The sequence below is a fragment of the Perognathus longimembris genome, chromosome 7 (assembly GCF_023159225.1).
Source record: "Perognathus longimembris pacificus isolate PPM17 chromosome 7, ASM2315922v1, whole genome shotgun sequence".
Taxonomy (NCBI): domain Eukaryota; kingdom Metazoa; phylum Chordata; class Mammalia; order Rodentia; family Heteromyidae; genus Perognathus; species Perognathus longimembris.
The window spans coordinates 31,858,060-31,882,458 of record NC_063167.1 but is presented as its reverse complement, the minus strand read 5'-3'; the positions used below and the strand labels follow the sequence as shown (position 1 = coordinate 31,882,458).

Below are 24,399 nucleotides of genomic sequence, written 5' to 3'. Positions count from 1 at the left end.
TCATTTTGAATTTCATCTCAAAATAGTTCATGAAATGTCTAGAACATTGCAAATCCTAGAAGAGTAACCCCTGAATCCTCTTTGAGATTTCAGTTCAATCAAATCTTCAACCAGTAACCATAACCTCTTCATCTTTCACAACCTATCCCCAAGCATAATTACAATTCTTGTATCTCTGTTTTGGTTGCTGCCTTGTTTTCATTTTGATGTTACTGGGGTTTAAATTCACGGTCTCCAATTTTACCCACTTGTTTACTATGAGGTACTTGGGGACAGAGGCTCGGTCTAACTAACTGCACAGAATCTAAAGAAACATTTGAGGACTAGATATGGTGTGTGGTACATACTACTTGGGAAGCAGAAAATAGGGGGATCATGGTTCAAAGCCAACTCAAGCAAAAAGCCAAGATCCTCATTTCAACAAATAAGACAGTTATGTTGTTCAAGCCTTTAATTTCATCTACACTGGACTCACGCATAAGAAATCATCATTCGAGGCTAGCCCAGGTAAAAATACAAGACCATACTCAAAGAATAACTAAAGGGTTGGGGATAAAATTCAAGCAGTAGAGAACTTACCTAGCAAGCACAAGGTGCTCAGACTCTCTCTCTCTCTCTCTCTCTCTGTCTCTCTCTTTCCCTCTCTCTCTCTCTCTCACACACACACGCACGCACATGCCTGACTACCACCAAAATAAAAAAAAACAAAACTAAATGTACCACCAAGTTTGTCAGTCATCTGTCCTTCCAACCACCCAATCATCCACTCATCAAATGACAGTTAAGTCCATATCCTGTATAGGACTGTCCCTCCAGTGGAGAAAATCTCTGCGTTATTCAGATTCTTGCATTTTTCCCTTTCCACGCCTTCCAGACAATTTTTGCTATGCTTGGTGACATCTTCTCCTTTCCCAATTTCCAGGCAGCCTCTTCCACTTCCACTCAAGCAGGGCCTCATACCTTCATCCAGGTAGAAGTTGCAATGGCACCTCAGAAAGAATAAAATCCTGTAGTCCACAGCTGGGGGCCTTTAAGGACATGAGGATGGACCATTGCCTCCTTCCCTCTGTCTTTCAAGCCCTAGGGTGCCAAATCTGAGCCTGGGCAGATAAGGAAGCTAGATTTTCATGGACACATTTGGTGTAAGAGAAAATGGAGGATGGGAGGGAGTTGGATTCTCCTTAGACCTTCTTATCTATATGTCCTTTGAAGCCAGGAATTTGCAGACATTGGCAGCCACGGGGGAGCTTTTTCTCCTCACTGAAGTCCCCATTACTCCTTAACTGGAGAGGCTTGGCCCCATCTGAGAGTAATTCTGGAATCTCAGAAGCTCACATCAGTCACTCACTCAGCAGGAGCTTACTGACCCTAGCAAGTGCTGGGCTCAGAAGAGAATCAGCCTCACAAAAGCTCTTAGTGACTTCACTTCTACCCAGTAAGGGGTGCAGACATAGAAACAGACAATGCACCAGGAGTGTTTGTAGTCTTAGGTCCTAGCTTGGAATTTGATATCTGTATTTGATGCCTAAACATCTTTTACAATGTCCAAGCAAACAAAGGTATCTCAAAGTCCTGTTCATTTCCCTCCCACAATGGATAAATGACCATCACTCCCTCTCCCTGCCCCAGAGCAGCAGCACTGCTGTGTAGATTGTATCTCTAACCTTACAGCTGAAACTTGCCTCTTGGGCTCCTCCCATGGGTCTTAATTCTGGCCCTGGGGCTGTGCAGAGCCTCTCTGGCTGAAGTTATGCAAGAATAGACCTGAAGAGAATGGGAGGCAATGTAGAGTTCCCGTGAGACTCAGCATCTGAAGAGTGTTTTGCTTCAGAAAGGCCACCCTTGCGGTCACAAACAGGAAGCAAGGAAACAGCATGGCATCAAGATAAAAAGCCCAGCAATGCATCAGGTGAGATAAGGTGTGACTTGAGCCAGAGAGGAGCTGAGTCCCAGACAAGCCAGAGGGCAAAGCAACAGGAGGTGATGCTAGATGAAGAGAGCCGGGAGAAGCTGACTCAGAAGGCTGGATAGGAGGGAGGCCCCGTGCCCTCGCTTAGGCAAAGAGGAAATATAAGGCAAATAAAAATGAGAAAACAGAAAGCAGGAGCAGTTTTCCAACTTTCAGTCCTCAGCCCTCACTCCTACTCCAGACAGATGTTCACTCCTCCTCCAGCACCTTCATCTTAGAGCATCTATTCTCAGCTAAAGACCCTGCCTTCCTTCACCATCTTCTGAAAGGTAAGGGTGGCAGTTGGTTTACTCTGTCCCTTCTTATATCCACCATCCTTTTGCACATGGCAAAGACTTGGTAAATACACATTGAATAAACACCTACATATGAAATTGCTCATCACACTGGTTTGTGCTGCCTATGGCTAATGAAGAAGTTATATAATCTAAAGAGTAGATGTTGGCCTACTTCAGGGAAAGAGAGCCAGTTCTAAGCTCTGAGTCTGCCATTTAGTTTATTCTAGAGTAATCTTGAGTTAGTCATGTTTTCATCCTTGGGCTCCAGGTTCTCCATTTAAGAGAACCTTTACCGGCCATTTCAGAGGCTTGCCCAACTATAAGATGTGCCATGATGTTTAAGGAAGTCCTCTACATTTATTCGAGGCATCTTGATCCCTTTAGGGGACAAATGAAGAGACCACTATCTCATTTCTCCCCGAGCACCTCCATCACCCCCACCACTACCACCAGACCATTTCTGAGTCCTGGGAACCGAAAGAGGACTTTATCTATGAGTGTGTCTAAATTAAGTCACCTTTGCCATTTAAAATCTCCTTCTCTCTCTGCACAGCTGTCTGTGAAGGCTGGGAAGAGAGGCAAATCCCTACTCATTTCAGAGTTTGCTTTAAATTCTACTTTAAATTCCCCAGGATTAAGCGACCTTCAACACCAGCTTCCCCTTTTCTCTAAGTTCTCCCCTGAGGCCACTTGGGGCCAAGTTGGAATGTCCAGGCACCCCTCTCCTTGGTGGTCTGACTATATAAGTAGCCTCTCTGAGGACACCCAGCTCCTGTCCTATTTCTCAGAACTAATCCATGTTGACAAGGCCTAGCCCAGTCATTTCCAAGAGGCCTGAGATCTGCAACACGCAGGCCCCCAAATGACCATGGCTCTGGGCCTGTAAGTCAGTGGGTATCTGTATGAGCTGGGCCAAGATTGGAGCAAATCAAGGGCGGATGATGAGCCTGAGGTGCAAGCCATTAAGTTTCAACATGCCAAACTGCATGCATCCTTCAGGATTATGTACCATATGCCCTAGGTGTACAAATGGGAAAGTGAGGCTCAGCTAGGGTGGTATGATTTTCCCAGGCATCATGTTCTTGTGGGAAATATAGGGCTCCGGTCTTATTTTAAGTGTCCATGGATTATTACTTCTTATTTCCTAGTGAGGACTGACACATGGCATATGAAGATTTATTTATTTGTTTGTTTTTCCAATAGTGGGGCTTCAACTCAGAGACTGGGCTCTGTCCTTGAGCTTTTTTGCTTAAGGCTAGTGCTCTACCACATGAATCACAGCTCTTCTTCTGTTTTTTTTTTTTTTTTTTTTGGTGACTAAATGGAGATAAAATTCTCATGAACTTTCCTGGGTGGGCTAGCTTTGAACTGTGATCCTCAGATTTCAGCCCCTTGAATAGCCAGGATTACAGGCATGAGATAAATTTTTACTCCTGGCTTCTGGGATAAAATTTTGCTTATTCAACAAACACATACATGGCACTAACCACTGTTCTAAACACTTAGTTAATATGATCTCATTTATCCATTTTAAGAACTCTGAAGGCAGATTCTACTATTCCAATTTACAAAAAAAGACTTGAAACTGCAGGAGATGAGAGAAATAATTGCTCAGGGTCACACAACCAAAATATCGCTCATATAGATTGGACCAAAGAATCCTTCATCTCCACTGCCTTAATCAATTGGATGTGATAGAAGTAAAGTCTAGGTCACATTCTTTGTGGAAATATAAGAATCCAGCTCCCCAAGCAAATAGACTTTGGAGGGCATCAAAACTATACACAGTAAGACAAACTGTGGGATGTGGTAGCATTTGCCTGTAACCCTATGCCCTGGAGCTGAGACAAGAGGATCACGAGTTCAAGATCAACCTGAGCTACATAGTGAGATCTGTCTCAAAATAAATGAATTGAATAAAATTAAATTTAAAATAAATAAATAAAATATATCACCCAAGCTGGGGAGAAAGCACCCAGGACAGGCCTTATCTCTGTGTCAACATGTATCCAATTGCCCCCCTACAGTGGTGTTGTACAGCTCTGGGATATAGTTCCCAAATTGCCTTCAATGAGAACTGTGGGCCCTGGAGCTTTGCACTGAGGAAGTGCTCCAAGCAACTGCCATCCAAGTACATGCCTCAGCCATTTATTGGGAACTGCTTTGCTCCGGGACTCCTCAGCCCAGAACAGAGGCCTTGCTAGCACCAGAGGTAATGCACCCCAGCTGCGACTATAGCTTCCTTCATGCCCACCCCTCACCCCTCATTTTTGTACAAGATCACACCAAGGGCAGTCTGTGGGTCATGTGTCTAGACAGTCAGATTGAGAATGGGGCTCAGCATCTTGGGAAATGTTTCCTGAATTCCTCCCAGCTTCAGGAATGGAAATTGAGCTAACAGGGAATTTGTTCTAATTATTAAGGAAATAAGGAGAATTGAACAAGAGTTCCTCAAGGCTGAGCTCTTATGTAGGTCTCTCTAGCATTCTCCCTTTTCTCTTCAGTGAGAAACCACAACCACTGACTGTGCCAGCTCCTGACTCGGCACTGAGCCTTACAGAGAAGGGTAGAATGAGGTCCCACTGTGGGTACTGCTTGCTTAGTGGAAAAGTGAACACCTACACTCAGCCCATGATGCTGTAGGTGCTATCCATAAGCAAGCTTGGAGCAGGAGGACACAGGCTCCTAGGAGCTCAGCAAGACTTGTAGACCAGAGGCAAGGTGACTTCCTCTTTTCTGTACACCACGGGGCCCTTCTGAAATCCTGACCCCTTCTGGATAAACCAATGGCTGCTCAGCATCACCCACTCCACAGGTCAATGGAGGACTGAGCAGTGACTGAGACAGGCAATGGACCCAAGTCTGAAGCTAGGGATGGTGGGTTCTGTGAGATGTCTTTGCATGTGGTATATCCATCAGACCACCTCCAGGCCATACCAGCACGTGTGTTTCCTGCTCTAAAGCACTGCCCAAATTTCTGAAGTAGTCAGGTGTAATGATGAAGAACATAACTTCTGTGGCATCCTGAGCCCATATCTGCACCATCTTAAATAAGCTCCTTAGCCTCCATCCCATTTATCAGAGTCATAAGACTGCAGAAAGCCTAGTGGGGTAAATCAAGGAATCCATCTTAACTGCTTAGCCTAGTCTTGGCTATTAGTATCACAGTAAACAGAAGTCTCTGCCAGTCTTTGTGACCCACAGTGTGGAAAAGAGTCCCTGTATACAGTAACTCGGTAGGTAATTTTGAAAATGCCTGGTACTTGACGGGTTTTTTTTTTAAATAATTACTTATGTATTGTCTAAGTGATGTACAGAGGGATTACAGTTTCATATGTAAGGCAATGGGTAAACAGGTATGGCCTTTACATTTTTCTACTTTGATTGAAGCAAAAATATATCTAGCATAAAAATACAATTTAACTGGGCTGGGAATATGGCCTAGTGGCAAAAGTGCTTGCCTCGTATACATGAAGCCCTGGGTTCAATTCCTCATCTCTTCCCCCTTGGCCACACATCTGAACCGCGATACCACTCTGGCTAGGATCATAGGCCATCACATCCGTTTTCGCTCCATGGAATTGAAATCTCATGACATTTTTTGTCTGTGCTGTTCTTGGAACTATGATCCTCCCATTCTCAACTTCCCAAGTAACTAGCTTTATAGTGTGAGCCACCAGCATCTGGATATGTTATGCCTCTTTGTTATAGTGAGAGGGAACAATTGAAGTTACTGGTACATAGGAGTTGCTCAATACATAGTTACCCATAAGGCCTCAGCAACAAGGTAAAGAAGAAGATGCCTTCACAAGCATGTCATGGGACTGTTGTAGAAGATGTCTGATAGTAACTATAAATTCTCTTCTAATGTCAACGACACCTTGTTGAGCTCTGTTATGCAGTGTGTTCTGGATACAAGTTCTCTGGATATTCAGATACCCTGGGAACAGAGATAGATGCCAGAGGCTAGAAGATAACAAAGATTTCTTTGCCTTATATACTTCCCTAAGCCATGTCCAGCCTTATCCACAGACAGGAAAGTCCAGTCCCATGAGCCTGGGGTACTTTGGCCCACCAACCCAGAGAGAAGCATCTGAACACAATTCCTCATGGTTCAAACTTTCCCTAGGCCTTACAGAGAGATAGATACACATGCACTCACTCTAGCACAGCTCAATCTCCAGAAAGCTATTGGACTCTAGGCAAACATCTGGTCCTGGCCTCAGCTTCCCTCTCTGGTAAGGACAAAGATTGGCTTAGCAACAGAAGGTGTCTTTACAGCTCTGGAGCTGCCTGGATGGTTGACCTTGTTCTGTTTCTGCTCAGAACCTTCTCATATGTCCGCTCCCTCATAGAACTACAGTGTCTGGATGGGAGCCCAGTCTGCAAGCAGCCTCAGTCCCAAGCAACCCAGCCCTGTGTGTGGGAATCCTCTGAAGGGAAAAGCAGAATCTTCTAGGGTCTGCTCTGTACTGCATGTTCTGGAAAGCTCTGGCAACACCCACATTCCCAGCCCACAGGCTGGAGCAAGCCATTCTCCCTTTGAAAACTAAGAAAGTAGCGAGAACAGCAGTATACCTGTCACATGGTTTTCATAACTCCTTGGTACCTTCACCAATCACTTAAGCATGTTTGGAGATAGGGGGTGTGGGGTAGGGTGTAGGCTAACTCCAGGTCTAACAGAAACATGATGGACCATAGCTCCTTAGGAGCAAGAAAATTGGAGCTGAGATCTTCTAGGACCCCTTCTGAGTATATCCAGCCCCAGTATATATTTGGAGGCCCTGAGGAAATACAGGAAGCCATTGGAATCTCAGAAAGGCACAACTGATGATGCTTTGGCAAGTCAAGTAGTGTAGAAAGAGTGAAAGATCAAATGAAAGGGCTGGGAAGATACTAGGGCAGCAAAGCACATAGTGCAATGGTATGTTCACATAGTCTCAACAATGATACCTGTCCATGGAGAGTCATGTGACACCATTGTAGGACATCGGTCCAGGTCATTCCCTCCCCTAAAACTCAATCTTAGGGAGCTAAGTATTGTGGGTCTAGTTTAGGACTCAGGGGAAGAGTACAGAAAGTGTGTCCTTAAAAGGTGATGAGGAAGGAATTCTGGAGGTGGTGAAAGACAAGAGAACTAGAATAGGTAAGGGAGAATATGGCTCCAGAGCATTTGGATAGAAAAATAACTTTGGACCAAATGGATGTGGTTTCAAGCTGTCTCCTTAAGCCTTTGTCTCCTCATCAATATAATAGGAACTCCAATGCTAGATGAACTTAAAGTGACGCCTCCTAGAATGATCTGTTGGGGACGGAGGTGTTGGAGAGCAGGTGGTAATACAGAATTGGGGGAAGAAGCATCTATAGCAAAGCCTGTTCCCCTCTTAGCTTCTGTGGTCAAGGTTAGGACAGGGAACACTCAGACCAGCATCCCAGGTTGTTGGGCCCTGGTTTGTGGTGTGTTTGCCTGGAATCTCCTAAAGCATCCATTCGACAGGCTCCTGAGGGCAGCCAGAGAGACTCTGCCCAGTGAATTTCCACAAGCCAGGAAAGCCCCCACTCAGAAGCTTACACCTAACCGAACTTGAGACGTTGGCTAAGCTCAGGCTGTGGGAGGGGGTGGCAAGTGCTGTGTCGGTTGGATTTGGTGGGGAAAATGGGCCTCCAGGGTGGAAAAGAAAAATAAAGATTCTTGCTGAAGCTTGCTCCAAAAAAGATGCAGTGCTCAAAGGCCCCTTCCTTCCCTACCCAGCACCAGGACTTAGCTGAAGGCCCGTAAACTCTGGCCAAGCAGATATCAACTTTCTCCCTGAAGCTTCCTTGGAACAAACTGGCTCCTCATGTGTTATCTGGTTATAATGAATTCCTTGAGTGTGACTTCCTTCTATGTATGAATACATCAACAAAGCCTATTTTCTACAGTTACTTTTTATTCTGATTGTAAGTGCCCATTAGGAAAGGCAAAAAGGGCAAGGAAGAAAAGAAAAACACTTTTCTTGAACTCCTACTGTGTACTTCATCTTGCATTAAGTACTTCGTTTTTGTCAGTCCTGGGATTTGAACTCTGGTCCTGGGCACTATCCCTGAGCTCCTTTCTTTCAAGACTAGCGCTCTACCACTTGAGCCACCCCACCACGTCTGGCTTTTTCTGTGATTAATTGGAGAGTCTCACAGACTTTTCCTGCCACAACTGGCTTCAAACAGTGATCCTCGTATCTCAGCCTCCTGAGTAGCTAGGATTACAGGCATGAGCTACCAGTACCTGGCTTATGCTAACTACTTCTGATTTGTATCCTTCCTTCCATAAATCTTGCAACAGCTCTCCAAGGCAAGGACTAATGTTTCCATCATGCACATAATGAGAGTTTCATGAAGATGTAAGTTCTGCTATTAGAACTAAAGTATATCACTCTAAGGTTGTCTCAAATTCTCTGTACCAAAGTCAGGTCTTCTGAGTGAAACCCCCACCCCCAATTCCACAGCCTCCCTACTCCCCCCCCGCCAAAACCCCCATGCATGCGCCCACGCACACACACACATACACACAAAAGCCTATTTTGTATACTGTGGGGAAAGATATTTGGGGAACAACGTTTATTAAGAACCTTCTCTGAGGGGCTGGGAGTATGGCCTAGTGGTAGAGTGCTTGCCTCATATACATGAAATCCTGGGTTCAATTCCTCAGCACCACATATATAAAAAAGTCAGAAGTGGTGCTGTGGCTCAAGAGGTAAAGTGCTAGCCTTGAGCAAAAAGAAGCCAGGGACAGTGCTCAGGCCCTGAGTTCAAGCCCCAGGACTAGCCAAAAAACAAAAACTCTTCTCTGATGACTGGGCACAGTGACCCATGTAATCCCAGCTACTCAGGAGGCAGAGATAGGAGGATCACATTCCCAGACAGACCTGGGTAAAACTCAAAACTCTCATCTAAAACCAAACCAAAGGCAAGAGGACTGGGAACATGACTCACGCAGTGGACAACTTGCCTAGCAAGTACAAAGCCCTGAGTCCAATCCCCAGTGCTACCAAATGGAAAAGAGGTTCCTCTTGAGTCTCCTGATCCACAGTTATGAACTCAAGGATGTAAGAAGTCCTACGGAGAAGATACCTGACTGACTTGAATATAGCCCAGGGCCATATAGAGGCACTGCAGGTACAGGATACTGCAAGGCCCCATCCACTGTGGGAAGATTATCAGTAAAGCACAGATCTGCAGAATAGCACCACTCAAGAGTAAGTGCCACACTGAGGAACTTCAGGTGGCCTGCGAAGGCCCAGTTAGGTGAGAATAGTTAATTAGAAGAAAATAGTTAGATAGTTATATGAGAACAGTTAAATGAGATAGCTGGATAGATGAGAATAGTTTTATGAGATAGGTAGATGAGAATAGTTAGATGAGAAGAAGGGCACATGAGACAGGAACAGACTGAGGCAAAGCACAGAGGTGGAAGGGAGCATGATGACAGGTCAGACATGGAGGCCACAGCCCCATGAAACTGAATATGAGCTGTTAACATCTTTTGTGACCACAAAAGCTTGTCCTTAAGGCCAGAAACACAGTATGACGGTGAGTCATGCTGTCAGAAGTTGGAAACAGCAGGCGGTAGCTGAAATGAGTTCTAAGTATGTATTCCTGTGGCCTAAAGAAATAGACAGAGTGCAACATGAGGGACATTGGCTAGACTTGAGGTAGGTCATAGGTGGAAGACCAGCCAGTGCCCCATTCACCACAGGCAGTATCGTCCTTCTTTGCATATTGTCCTCCTTTGTGCATATCTCCATCTTCCCAGCTTCTACCCTGTGTCTCATGTGCCAAAAACACACACTTCTTTTTTCTATAATCAAGAAGTTCCCCATCCATTTCCCCTCTGAAAATAAAAGTGCTGGAGACTTAAGATGCTGACTTGAATTCTTAGTACCAGCATGAAGCACAGAAGCAGGTCCTGCCACATTCTGCTTAGGACCCAGCATATTAAACATCCCCAGGCACTAAGAGGAATTCTGTGCAAGCATAGATAGCCCAGTTAGGAAACTCCTGGAGGTGTCTTATGAAGCACAGGGGTGACATTTATGGATGGGGATACCATCAAAGTCTTTGTCTAACAGCTCACATGTGTACAATCCCTTAGATCGTCTTGATTGGTGCCTCTGAAAAAAATGTGGTCCCCAGCCAGCAGCATCAGCATCACCTGAGAACAAGGTAGAAATGCAAAGTCTTGCATTCCGCCCCACCCAGAACAACTGAGTCAGAGACTCGAGGTACAGCCCAGCCAGGAATTTTAATAAGGCCTTGGGGGTGATTCTGAAGAGTGCTGAAGTTGGAAAGCAACTAACTTGTATTCCTGGTGTCATAGTTGCTTGTTAGTAACAGTTATTATCCTTTGATTAGACATCTCAGACAGGACATATGCTCCATCCTAGGACTTAACAATCGATCAGCTGCACAGCTTGTGGCCAGCGGGGCTGGGACTCCACATCTAGGCCCTCTGCCCTCAAGGATTTTTCATCTCTGTGGGAGGAAGAGCTTCCCAGCAGTGGACTGTGCTACTACTCAAGGTACTAAGCGAATTGCCTGCCTTGGCCTAGAGACGCCTTAATTGGCTCATTAATGTCTGTGATTAGCGAGAATAGAGAAGTTTTATCTTTGAAGTCCCTGGGCTGTGCTAGAAGCTCATGCAGGGGGCTTGCTGTGGCTAATTAAAGCTAGGCCATGTTTCCTGTCAAGGGCCCAGAGTGTGAATGGCTTCAAGAGAGAAAAATTAAGCTTCAATTTCCATTCAGAGGTAATGGATAGATCCAGCAAAATGAAGATGAGAAGGAGGATTTTAAAGAAGCAGGTGCCATGGGCTAGAAACAGAACTCTAGGCCTTTTCTGAAGGAACTATAAGGAGTTACTGCTGGCCTTTGGTTATCATGGGACAGGAGACAAAGTCAGATTCCCACAATGGCAGCCCTGAGCCCATGTCTTTAATCCCACTGTTACTCTGACTTTGGGCATTTCTGCTTCTAGTCTCTGATTACATCTACTCAAGTGTTATTGAATGGTAAATGGTGAGAGCAGGCTCAGTGACAACCCTGGTGGTAATGTTTCTCAAGGGCTCTGAATATTCTTTTCCCAAAAGTCTGACTGCTACCTGTAATTTCCCAGCTACCAGTTCTCTAGTACTTTCTAAGTGCCAGACATGGGGCTGAGCATTTTTCTGTGATCTCATACAATACAGGACTACACAGGCATCAGTAAGTTAATTAGGTGACATGTATCTGAACAAAGGACAATCATCTATAAATGATTCTATAAATAATTTCCCATTCTTAGCCACTAAAGTGACCAACATCGGCCCCCCTGATCTTTGTACCTCCTTTCACCATGCCAGCTCTAGCATGGGGACTAGGACCACTTCTCCTTTCTAATTCTTCTATCCACCCCTTGTAAGAGGAGGTGACTGCACAGAGACCCTTTCTTAAGGGTCCAGCGTGGTTGGGTAAAGAGGGCAAACTATACCCCAGCTATGTGGATACAGACATAATAGAGTTGATATTTCCAAGCAAGAACTCAGGATATGGGATCTAAAATTGGCCTATTCTTAGCGAAATGATTCCTTCCTCTGAAAAGCTCGATCAAAACAATCAAATCTTAAAAAGTCTGCTTGAATACCTATCACCTTTAGCAAAATTAATATCACAGAAACTACATACAAAAGCCAGCCAATCGTTGGTATATTGGTTCAAACAAACCCATACAGTTTACATAACTAGCCCAAGACATCTGGCATGTGGTAAATGTGGTCTACTGGGAACCTGTCTTTATAGCTTTTCATAGTCAAAGGTTTTCCTTTCTTGAAGGATTAAATCAAATGCCCTCTCATCCTACAAACTGTCCTATAGCCCCCATTCTAGCTTTCCTTTCACCACAAGTGGCCTTGACACTCAGATCTCTACCATTCTCTTTTGAATGATCTGTTTCAGAATTGAATGTTTGCCTGCCCTCCTTCGCCACTGCCAGTTCTAAGATTCTAAAGCAGAAGGGAAAGGGGAAGGGAGGGGAGGGAAGAGAGGAGAGAAAACAGAAGAGAAGAGAAGAGAAAAGGAGAGGAGAGGAGAGGAGAGGAGAAGAGAAGAGAGAAAAGTAAATAAATAATAGGAATAGAAAACATAAGACTGTGGAAGTTCTCTTTGCTTCCTCAGGGTCCACAGAGGGCAACAGGCACAGTAAGTGCTAACTTAATGAAGAAGAGGATGGATATTCTGCCTGAGGCATGGGAACATTTCTTGAGCTAGAGCTCATCTCTGTTTCTGCCAGGTCTTTGTGTCTTTTTTCCAGTCCTTCAACACAACTGGTAATCCTAGGCCTTCACTTCTACCTCTTAGGGCTGGTGAGCAAATGGAGGGGAAGGGACTAGGTCTATACTACCTTTTCCCTAATGCCAACCCAAGGAACAGTGTCAAAGAGACCCACAGAAGGCCTTATCAAAGGAAGAAATCATCATGAAAGCAAAGACATTGCATATAACGAAATTTCTCAGGAATGTGTTTTCCTTGGCACAGAAAATGTTAACCCTAATGAGAAACCCTATCTCCACTCAGCCCTGTCCCCAGAAATTTCAATCAAATAGAAGGCATACGTTTTCCTGCATAGTTATTTTAGACTAGGCTAGGCATACCAAACAAAGCAGAGGCAGAGCTTGGGACTATGATGGCAACACTGGCAGATCAGTGCCAGGTGACCCCCATCACCTAGGTCACCTCCACGTGGATGGATGGGATCACTGATCTAGCTTACAGCAGCAGCTCACAGCTCTCCTCCCTATGCAAGGTTCCTCAGAGGTCTGTGTGTCTCTGGCCTTACTGTGAAGGTCAATGTGGTGAAGAGGAAAATGTGAATAAGGAAGCTCTCATAACCATGCTACCTGTCTGTAAACCCCCTTCCCGTGAAAGAGGGACATAGCAATAATGCCCCTTTTGGGATGAGTTGAGATCTAAAGCACTGGGTGAATTGTGGCAGGGATGGTTAAATGATACCTTATCCTTGTGACCTCTACAAAAAGCTAGTACCGTTGAAGATGGAGAGGGAACAGACCAAACTGTACTCAGTGATGTGAAACTTACCTCCTGGAGAAGGTACTCCATGCCAAGCCCTGGGCTGGTACACACATGACCATGCATTATTTCATCGATTTCCACAGCTAATATTCAGAGAGTGGGTTAACCCCATGGAAACAAGGGCGAAATTGAAACCAGAGAGACGCAAGGAGGTAAAGCCACATGCCCCTCACTGTTCTCAGATGTCACAGCCTGAAACCTGGCCTGAAACCCAGAAAAATTCTGACCCCCTACTCAGGCTACCTCCCCCACCCATGGTCACCTATGCTGGCTCCATCTCACTGTATACTCCTGTTTCCTTGGGCAAGTCCTTGCTGCTCTGCCTGCCAACATCAGCTCTGGGGACACAGAGCCTAGCTTCTCATTCCAGGCTTTCCTGCATCACCCAGTCACACGGCCCCAAGCAGAGCCTTCTGCCAAAGAGGGGCTCTCTAGTCAAGTATCCCTTCTCTAGGCCTGTGTCCTCATGAGCTGATGGATAGATGACTTGGATTAAATCAGCAGGGCAACAAAAGCCAAATATAATCCCTATGCAGTGAATCTACCCCCAACCATGTCTTTGACATCACCTCCTCTGTTTCAGAAATGTCAATCTCACTATTCTTCCTGGTCCTTGCCCCAGGACCTTCACATCTGCTGTTTCTTTAAACTTGCAGACATCTTCCCCAGGCCCCTTGCTTCATTCTTTTGGACCCTTTCCTGCTGATGCTGCTTTATACTGAATCATCTTCCCATCCCCATCCCCCCAGCATTTTCTGCCTCTCTCTGCTCTAATTCTCTCCATTAAATTTATCAGTGTCTTACATTTAAAAACAATAACTACTACATCATTCTAAGCTTTTAGCTAACTGCCTCCCTCAGAACTATCAGGGGTGCTTGTTTTAAAGTACAGATTCCTGGCCCCCACTGGGCCAGCAAACAAGGGATCTTAGACAATTTGTATTTTCTGAGGGCTCTCCACATGATTTTGACACACCAACAGGGCAAGAAACTATAAAAATAAGTCACCAAACTCAGGTGCCTCCCAGGCAGGACATAATTTAAATGGACCAAATCTCAGCTTTACTCTGGCCTTTGCTCTACCCGCCATTCATGTTACCCAGGCATCTTTCCTTAAGCTCCTGGAACTCAGCTTTTCTCTGATGTAGCATCCTCTTGGGATTTCTGTTCTGCTTTGCTCCTGTTCTCCTCTTCTCTGATTGTCCTCTCCTGTGCTCTCAACTTAGCCTGCAAAGCACTTTGGGAGGTTTGGCTGCCTCCTTCATGCCAGAGTCCCTAGATTCCTCCTCTGAGCTCAGAAAGACTTGTACATTTCCTTAAGGCCGGATCTCTCCCACTATCTTGTCACTGAGTTTTCAGATTCTTGTCCTTCTCAGTAGACCATGACTGAATAAAACACCAACTGATTGAATCAGATGCATTAAATCTAGCAAAGTACTTGCCACAAGCCTGGAGCTTCCTAAATGGGGGGCGTGTGAGTAAATTTATTAATGAGGGCATGGCTGGCTAGGTGGGTACAAACATGCTCAGCAAAGCCAGAGCTTCTGAGGTTAGTATCATGCGTCTTCAAAGGAACTCAACATCATCTGCTTTCATCTGGCCACAGTTTCTAGCTCAAACCTGGTCTGAGGAACAAGGAGTCTCCCTCATTACCTGTCTGTCCATGAATGACACAGACACTGGCAAGCACTCCCTTCCTTGGCGGCCTTGCTGCCTGCCTCAAGAGAACCCATGTCTTAGGCTACAAAGTCTCCAGCCTTCAAATAGCCCTCATTCGTGGGGACAATTTTTTTCTTACCTCTTGAAGTCAATTGGACAATTAGCTCGTTGCATCACAGAAAGGAAAAACCAACAACAGCAACAACAACAACAGCAACAACACACACTAACACACACAACCAGATCAGCACTACAACAATCTATACCCATCAGAGGTTAGTGAGCCCAGCCTCTTCACTTCTCAAATGGACAGAGGGCCAGAATGGTCTGGACACTTGCCTAAGGTCACTGGGCCCTTGCAGAACTCAATCCCTTTCTGTGGGAGGCTCTTCTCTTTCCCCACCTCTCACCCCTCTCCTGCCAGAGAACGGCTGGACTTCCTCTTAACGAGAACCATGATTTATGTTGGCTGGGCCCAATTAGCGCCAAGCTCTCTCGGGCAGCCAAGTGCCCCGCCGGCCAGCAGCTGAGGCCTGTCTGGCAGGACATATTTGGATGATGAAGCCATGCTGCGTGTTAAACTCGGCCCAGGAAAGAGCAACTCCATTTGGAGGCCCACCAAAGGCTGCCAGGCTTGGCTCTTGCCCATGAGTTGGGCAACAAGGCTGCCTGGCAGAGGAAGGGGCTGCTTTTCCCCTGGCAAGAGGGGTGAGGCTAGTCCAGGATAGCACCACTCCGGGGCAGCTGCCCTCCCTGGGCTTCGCTGGGCCTGGCAAGTTTAGGCAATGAGAGAGCTCAGAGCCAGTAGAATTAGACTCAATCCCAGTTCCGCACCAACTCCTTCTGTGTGACCCTGGGACTGTGATGCTTTTTCTCTCTATGCTCCAGCTTCTCACCTGTGCATTAGGAAGGATTCCCTTGCCTATATCCAAAAAGGTAAGAAACAAGAGAAACCTCAAAATGGCTTCCTACCTTTAGGCCCTGGTTTCCCCATACACAAAATGGGACAAGTATGGCATTTCTCTCCCTGAGCTGGTATGAGAAGTTTATGTCTACATTAACACACAGGGCCTGGCATGAAATTAGAGCTAATTAGCCATTAGTTGCCCCTTTCATGTGACTGGAATTCCATAAGGGTGATTGTACTATCTCTCTGACTCTTAGTTTTTGTTTTTTAATACTTCTTTTTTTTTTTTTTTTTTTTTTTTTTTTTTTTGCCAGTCCTGGGGCTTGGACTCAGGGCCTGAGCTCTGTCATTGGCTTTTTTTTTGCTCAAGGCTAGCACTCTACCACTTGAGCCACAGCGCCATTTCTGGCCTTTTCTATATATGTGGTGCCGAGGAATTGAACCCAGGGTTTCATGTATATGAGGGAAGCACTCTTGCCACTAGGCCATATTCCCAGCCCCAATATTTCTTCTTTATATGGGTTAATATGAAGACAAAGTTTGGAAACTGAAAACCATTCGTTGCCTAAGTTGGTAGGATTGAAAATGGACAGATTTGGGGTTCACATTTAGGTCTGTTCAACACTGAAGTGCACATTCTGTCTATGACATCAGTATCCACACACCAATCCCCTTGCTTGCAGATCCTACTTTTAGTGGTGAGTATCACCTTAGAGCTTTCCTGAAGAGGCCAGACACACCCACAGATACCTCAGACACCCTGACCAGCACTCAGATCAGCTGCTGTGTCGATGGCAGCAGTTATGAAAGTGCTTTCAAGAGGAGAGACTCAAACAGAAAGCAAGGAAGGGGACTCATAAACCACAGGAAGTCATGTGAGGCCCAGAAGAGAAGAGCAAAGACTTCAATCTCTAAACAATCTCTTCCAGGTACGTGGTCAGCCCCAGGAGATCTCAATTCTCATGTTACTCTGCCATAAATCTCCTCCCTTGCTGTATAGGGTGGTAGCTGTGACTGGGAGAAAGAACTCATGGATTTTCATCTCAATCCTACAAGACTTTGGACAGCATTTTCAACTTGGGGGTGGGAGGACATGCAGAGTGAACGTTTTGGAAAATGGAACTACCATACAATCTCATCAGTATGGATGTCTTTCTCACAATAATTTTTTTTTTGCTTCTATAAACTTTTGGGCAATGGGACAATTGACTTTTCTTGGCTTTGTTTCTCCATTCTGTTTCTTCAACATCTCTAAAGAAAGAGAGAGGAGAAGCAAACAATCCTCCCCTTATTTATTAATGTCTCTGGGACACCCAGCTGGGGAATAAAAAATGCAAGGGAGATGGTCACAGAGTCCAGATAAGTCTGCAGCCCCTCATCTGCACTTGGAGGAGGACAGACCAGGTCCTCGCCAAGCCCTGTGAACACAAGAACTTGCAACTCCCAGAGAAATAAACATGCCTCAGAGTGAGAGAGAAGCCAGTGGAAGTCAACAAGCTCAGAAGGACTTGAGAGGTTTTTGGATCCTTTCATGCAGAGTACTAATTCATTTTTGAGGAGCTGTGGGTTGCTTGGTCCCAAATTGGGACTAGATAAATAAATGGGCAATGGACTCAATGGAACTGCTCGTGAAGTTCTTAACATTTTTACTCTAAATCTGCCATTATCCCCTACCTTCTTCTTTTTTTTCTGAGGAGCTGAAACCTACTCTCTTGATTTATTTTTATTCCCTTTTACATCCCCTTCAACCTAGTGCCGAAAGCACACAGAGAGGGGTCAATAAAAGTTTCATCCATGACCATGAGACCTTACCAAACAGGGGCCTCACGTAGGCTCTTCAGAGATGCCGTCGTGAGAAGGCAGTCCTGCTCTGAGGGTATGGCAGGTATCCACTTTGGCTAAACTCACATACAATATAGCCCATGGATTCCAGGAAGAATGGTCAGCTCAGATGTGATTCATCTTAGCCACAGAGCCTCCGGGGTGTGACCTTAGATAAGTGAGTATGTGGCAGAATGTACAAACATTCAGAGCAAGAACATTGTAGAGAGACACCCTGATCCAATCAACTTACAAAGGAATCATGTCTGTTTATTAATTAGCAGATGGTATCTTTCTGCTCTCTCAACTGCTGGGTGTGGGGAACCCAGTGAAACTGGGACAGAGGAAGAGATACTCAAGAATGGAATGAATACTAGCTTGCAAAAGAAAAAACAATAAGCCATTAAATGTAGGGAGAGAAGGTCAGAAACAGAAGACAAGTTCACATTTTAACCCTTTGTGTTATTGTAAAGAATAGCATTGCGATAGTCTAACTCAGTAGGAATTTCCAACTTTCCTAGAATCTACATTCACTTTCAAAGACTTCACCATTGTGTCTACTTTATACATGGGTAGATTGAGGCAACTATAAGGATTTGAGTGGCTAACTCGAATATATTGCTAAAACTATGAAACTTTGTGCTACCTTTTCAAAATTGTAAGGTCATTATTTCTGACCAGGTGTTTCTTCCTAGAGGAAAGGTAAGGTCAAAAGAATTTGAAAGTTGGATTATAAATCATTAATTATAAGTCATTAACTCCAAAGTGATTTCATAGGAGATTTTAAAACCTTCTGTCAGACCAAAGGCATAGCTCAAGTGGTAGAGCACTTTGTCTTAGTCCTGAGTTCAACCTTCAATTCTGGGAAAATAAACAACAAACAATCTTCTACCCTGTAACACTGTATCTGTGGGAGATTTTCCCAGAAAGACCTTCCTCCTTCCTTTACTTGAGTTGAAGTAGCTTACCTCATACATATTTTCTTTTATTTTAGACTCTAAGTGACATCATTCCCATTAGCAGCTCAAGCTGTGACTTAGTCATATATCTCTGGCATATGACTCCTGAGATCACCTGTAACTTCTATCCTGGGGGCTTCCTGAGAACTTAAAACTAGACACAACCATTTTCCTTCCCCCAGGTAATACTGTTCGTTCCTACTCAATTGTGCAAGAAGGAACAGCAGGAGGAAGAGAAACAAAAAAAGAAAGAGAGAAGAAGGAGAAAGAGAAGAAGAGAGAGAGGGAAGATGGATAGTTTTGGAGAGTTTGAGATTGTCTTAGTCCAACCCTTCTGTCTCATGACCAACAAATTAGCTTGGTGGAATCAAATCTGGTACTATAAATCTTGACTCCTGATATCTGTGGAGGATCTTCATAAGAACAAAAAAGAAAGGAGTAATTACACATAGGTGACAGAGGGCCAGGCTGGAAAGCTGAGCCTGTGATTCAGAGTATTTATCTCAATGTGTAGCTATGTATGTGTTAACTTACATGTGTGAGGTACCTCTTGGGAGAATTAATTCTGTGAGACCAGGGACCAAGTCATGTTCACTGTTATCACATAACCCAAAATGTGCATATAGAATACACTTATTAAATGTTTGTGCCATTAACAACAACATAGAAATAGCTAGGAATTAATTTAATAGAGAACGCATATGGGTTTAGATACAAAGAGACTCCCAAAGACTCATATGTTGAATGCATGGTTTCTGGCTGGTGAATTCAATCACTGAGAAGTGATTAAATCATGAGGGTGCTTTCATTAATGGGCTAATATACTGATGAGTTCCTATTGAATGGTCAGTTAGAAGGTAGGAGGAATTAGTTCACTAGGGGCATGACTTTGAAGGGTATATATTTACCCTGGGCCCATCCAGTTTCTCTTCTCCCTGGTTGCCATGAGGTGAGCAGCTTTTCTCCATTCCATCTTACTGTCATGGCATTCTGCCCCATCTTCTGCCCCATCTGAACTTCACTATCATAGAGATAAAGCCAGTTGGCCTTGGATTGACACTCCTGAAACTGGAAGACCCAGATTAATCTTTCCTCCTTTTAAATAGTTTCTCCCAAGTATTTGGTACAGTGGTGAAAAGCTAACCAAAATACCAACTGACCTCTGTGCAGAAAAAATGGAACATTTCCAGAAGATAAAGGAATAAGTAGAGAAATATTCCTGTTCAAAAATGGGCTTAGTGTTCAAAACAGGTTCCCAACTTGGGGCATGATTCAAGGAATGAGGGGCCTACCTATACAAACAAACAAACAAACAAAATTATATCCTTTCTCCAATTTTCATATAAATTGACTTTAACATTAAGTCAATTAAAATGTCAGTGTATTTTTGGAGAACTCAATATACTTCCTCTAAAGTTTACACGCAGGAACACAAATGTAGTTAACCTAAAAATGTCAAACCTTAAACAAATAAAAAGAAGAGGGTGAGAATTCACCCTTTCGGGTGCATGACGAAAAGCCAGAATAGTACTGAGACAAGGACAAGTGGACGGAAACTGCCACGGACCAGAGGCATAGAGACACTGCCCTTGCACTGGTGTGTGGATTGCATGGGGAGGTTTTCTGTTTGTCCCTGCAAATTCTCTCTCCACCCTTCTTTACCCTGTCTTGCCCCCAGAGGCTGGCTTCCTGGCATTCTAGTAGCCATACTCACTGCTGAGTCCCAGGTAAGTTTACCAGCAAGTGTCACTGAAGAAAAGTTAGAAAGAATGAAGAAAAAGTGATTCCTACCCCATGCAGCCAGGCCCAAGCAATTTCCCACATTTAAAATATTGGCTTATTCACTTTTTCAGCAAGTCAGTCCATTTCAGAATGCAGTGATATCTCTAAGCACAGACTGGCTAGCTTTCTAATCACACTTTGAGGGAAAGTGTTTATAAAAGACAAATAGACTAACAGTGAAATGCTTACCAATTTCCTGCCCAATGAAACAAAACTCCCACTAAAATGAAAAGATCAAATCAGCTCACACCATAAACAAACAAATGAGGCAAAGAAAAAAGACATAGTGAATCCTGGTTATTTTTAAGACCACACTGCACGTTCAACTATGTTATCAACAATAGCCTCATCATCTGAACAATAATAAAACCAACTCTTCACACTTCTTATTGCTAAAGAACATAAACACAAGCTGGGCACCAGTGGCTCACACCTATAATCCTAGCTATTCAGGAAGCTGAGATTTGAAGATTGTGGTTAAAGTTATCCCAAGCAGAAAAGTCTGTGAGACTCTTATCTTAGATAAACTGCTCCAAAAAATCCAGAAGTGGCACTGTAGTTTAAGTGGTAGAATGCTAACCTTGAGCACAAATAGGCTCAGGAACAGCACCCAGACCCTGAATACAAGCCCCAGGACTAATACACACACACACACACACACACACACACACACACACACCCCACAATCTTTGTGTCACAAATGAAAAGAACAAGTGAAGATGGGGCCTTGTGTCCTTTCATAGATGTTCACATGCTTGAATCTCAGCTGAGGCATGAAACACGTTTCCTGGGCCGGAAGTCCCATCCTCTTCATCTTCATTCCTATGCTTAGCTACGTGTCTTTGCAGCAAATCAGGAAAAGCTGAGCAAAAGGTCCATACACTCAGGTCTTAACTTCTGTCACAGGACACAATGTAGTTTTTTTGCATATATTAAAAACATTTATTTATACTTTCAAGCTGATAATTCAATGCCATGAAAAAAATTAAACCTTACACCTTCATTTTAAACATAAAAAAGCCATTGACCAGATTGCCCAATAACAAGAGATCAAGCTGTCTTAAAACCCAGTGTGTGTGTGTGTGTGTGTGTGTGTGTGTGTGTGTGTGTGTGTATATATATACCTCCCTAGCCCCCATGCACCCCAAGTGTAGCCTTAGGAATTTCTGACTGAATATTTCACCTGAGTATAAAATCCAGTAAAAACATAATCTCCTCTGAGAAGTATAGTTATCCCTTAATTTTACATTATAATCACTGAGACAGATTACAAAATAATTTTGGGAGAGAGACATTTTAGTGGAAAATTAGGTTCTTTCAGATAATGGAAATGGGTGTCAAGTTAGGCCCAATTTCAAGCTATTTTACCAACTCAAGAATGAAACATTGAGTCTGCTGTCACAAGTGTTTTGCTTTACAATTTAGTGGGTAAATTGTATGAATATAAACACATAACCTCAAACTCTAGAGTTTGGACAGAGGGGACCAACTCTGTAATGCTCTATAATCAACTATCATTCTAAAACTCATCTGCCTAGGATTGTTCACTTAGATAAGCTGGGGATAGAGAAATTACATTTTTAGAATAATGTATCTATGTAGGCAGTCTTCAGATACAAAATGAATAAACATAGAATAAGAAATTCCTATTTTTACACGTTAATGGCATATTTACAATGGATGTTTCCTGCCTGACTCTCTATCTTTGTCAACTCGAGTTCCTCAATGTACAATCTACAGAAGGCAAGAACTACCTTGATGGAGTCCTTTGTAGCTGAGACAGCCTGTTCCAGAGACACTCTGCTCCCTGAAAAGCCTTTGTGTTGTGCACACAAGGACCTCAGAGTACAAGGAGGTACACATGTGCAGGATAAACCTGAAAAAAAGGAGGAGCTAATTGGCTTTACCAAGAAAGAAAATCCAGAAAAGAAATTGCTCATCCCCAGCCTAGAGGCCACATCTGATAATAAACCAGCTAAGTCTCCTATGAAAAGACAGTAGAAACGACACAACTCAGTGTGCACTGGAGCTGTAGCACACATCCTGCTTCACAGTCATCAGGATGCTAAATCCTCTATGTTCATTCCCTTGCCTAAGTAAATTTGTCATTCAACAGTCCTTCCTAGCCACTGGCTGGACTGCACAAAGTAATGAAGTGTTTCATGGAAAATGCAGCTAGGAAAAGGTAGCTATATGATGGCATGCATTAGAGACCCTATCAATGGAAACTTCTGAGACAGCTATGTGAATGAGCTCCATTGACATTGCTTTATGTACTCAGAATGAGGGAGAGCAAGATTGGAGTCTACAGTGCCATCTGAGGCACTAGTGAGAATGGCAGAAAGGTCACTGCAAAAAGAACCAATTTATTTCCATGTCCTTTGCTATTATTCGCAAAGCAACAAGCAAAAGATAGTCTGCGGTTGAAGATCAGAACATTGGTGAATGCATGGTTGCTTTTCCCACAACTACAAACCTCTTTCTAACCCTCCACTGCCTTTTACAAGCTTGAGAGGAAAAGAAAATGGATGCAGACTATTCATTCTTATTTAGGAAAAGAGATCCATAGTCTAATAGTCATAAGGCAATGTGTTTAAGAGCACCTGAACAGCTGATAAGAGTTCCCAACTTGATTCAATTTGTATCCATGTGCTTCCAGAGTCACTGCTTGTCACCTGAACGGATCACAGTGACACCACTCTGCCTGAAAGAGACATCATACTATGTCTACTGGGCAGCAATAAGAGTAAGTAGGAAAGGACAGGTTTGCAAACATCAGTTCCTTATACAAGTGACAGCAGGGCCTCACGCTGTATGGCTCCCTCCTCATTCCTCTGATTTAGGCAATAGAGGGCTAGGGTCAATGCTCCATAGTCCATGGGATTTTTCCCATGAGCCTTCAGTTCACTGCTTTTCATTCAGTCTCCCTTGCCTAAGAGAAGTAGGTGAGAATCTCCTAACTGATGACGAAGTAGAAGGGGAAAACAGGGTACATGGCTAGGATTTTGTGGTTTGGAGGCTGGCTATCAGCAAGGAAAGCTATAGAGGAAACAACCGACCAAGCAAACATCAGGATTACTACAAAAAGCCAAATAATGAAGTTTACTGGTCCTGCCTCTGTGAGAGGTATCAGGCAACAATCAACTATTAGGGAATGTATGCAGTAACCCAGCACACAGCAGCTCTGAGAAAAGCAGATATGTTTCCTCCAAGAAGTTCTCAGTTAAGGACAACAATCAATTCTACAAGCCAGACAATGACAAACACTTTGGCAAACTGGGGGCCTTTATCTTCCTTACCATCCAAAAAAGCCTCTCTGCAGCATGGGTGCCTGTGTCATACCCAGGATCAAAGGGCCTGACAAATACCAGCCCCTCACAAGAGTGCTACTTTTCCATGGATACCACACAAGCATGATTTTTTTCAGATGGTGCATGGTAGTGTTCTTAACAGACTCATTTCATGTGCAGCTGTCATGTTTTCAGATGTAAGACTTCACAGGAATGGTGAATCCTCCTTCTGTTGAGATGTCTTGTAAAATGGATTTATCAGAAGGGCTAGCAAACAGGTGCCAGGTTAATGCTGTTTTCTGGTCTCCTGGAGACTCCTCCACTCCCACCGTCTTGGTGTTCCATCTCTAGAATCCACTTCCTACTTTAAAGAACTGAAAACCAGCTATCACTCTGTCTGGCTTTTGACAGCCACTTCCTCTACTTACCCATTCTATGCCTGGTGAGTACAGGCTAGAGGACCAAGGATGAGAGTTTTCTCACTATTGGTACCCACCATGCCCACCTTCCTTTATTAGTGACCTTGATCTGGTAGTCCATAATTGAACTTCCTTAAGCTAATCCATTTGGCTTGCATTTTGACTCTTTCTAGGGCTCTCATACATACATGCATAAAAGAACTTCACATACAGTAG

At 44.0% G+C, this 24,399-nt stretch overlaps 1 pseudogene; it reads right to left on the bottom strand.

Annotated features, from left to right (window-relative positions):
• Positions 1 to 21,149: 21,149 nt before the first annotated feature.
• Positions 21,150 to 24,052, bottom strand: LOC125355128 (annotated as a pseudogene).
• Positions 24,053 to 24,399: the final 347 nt, after the last annotated feature.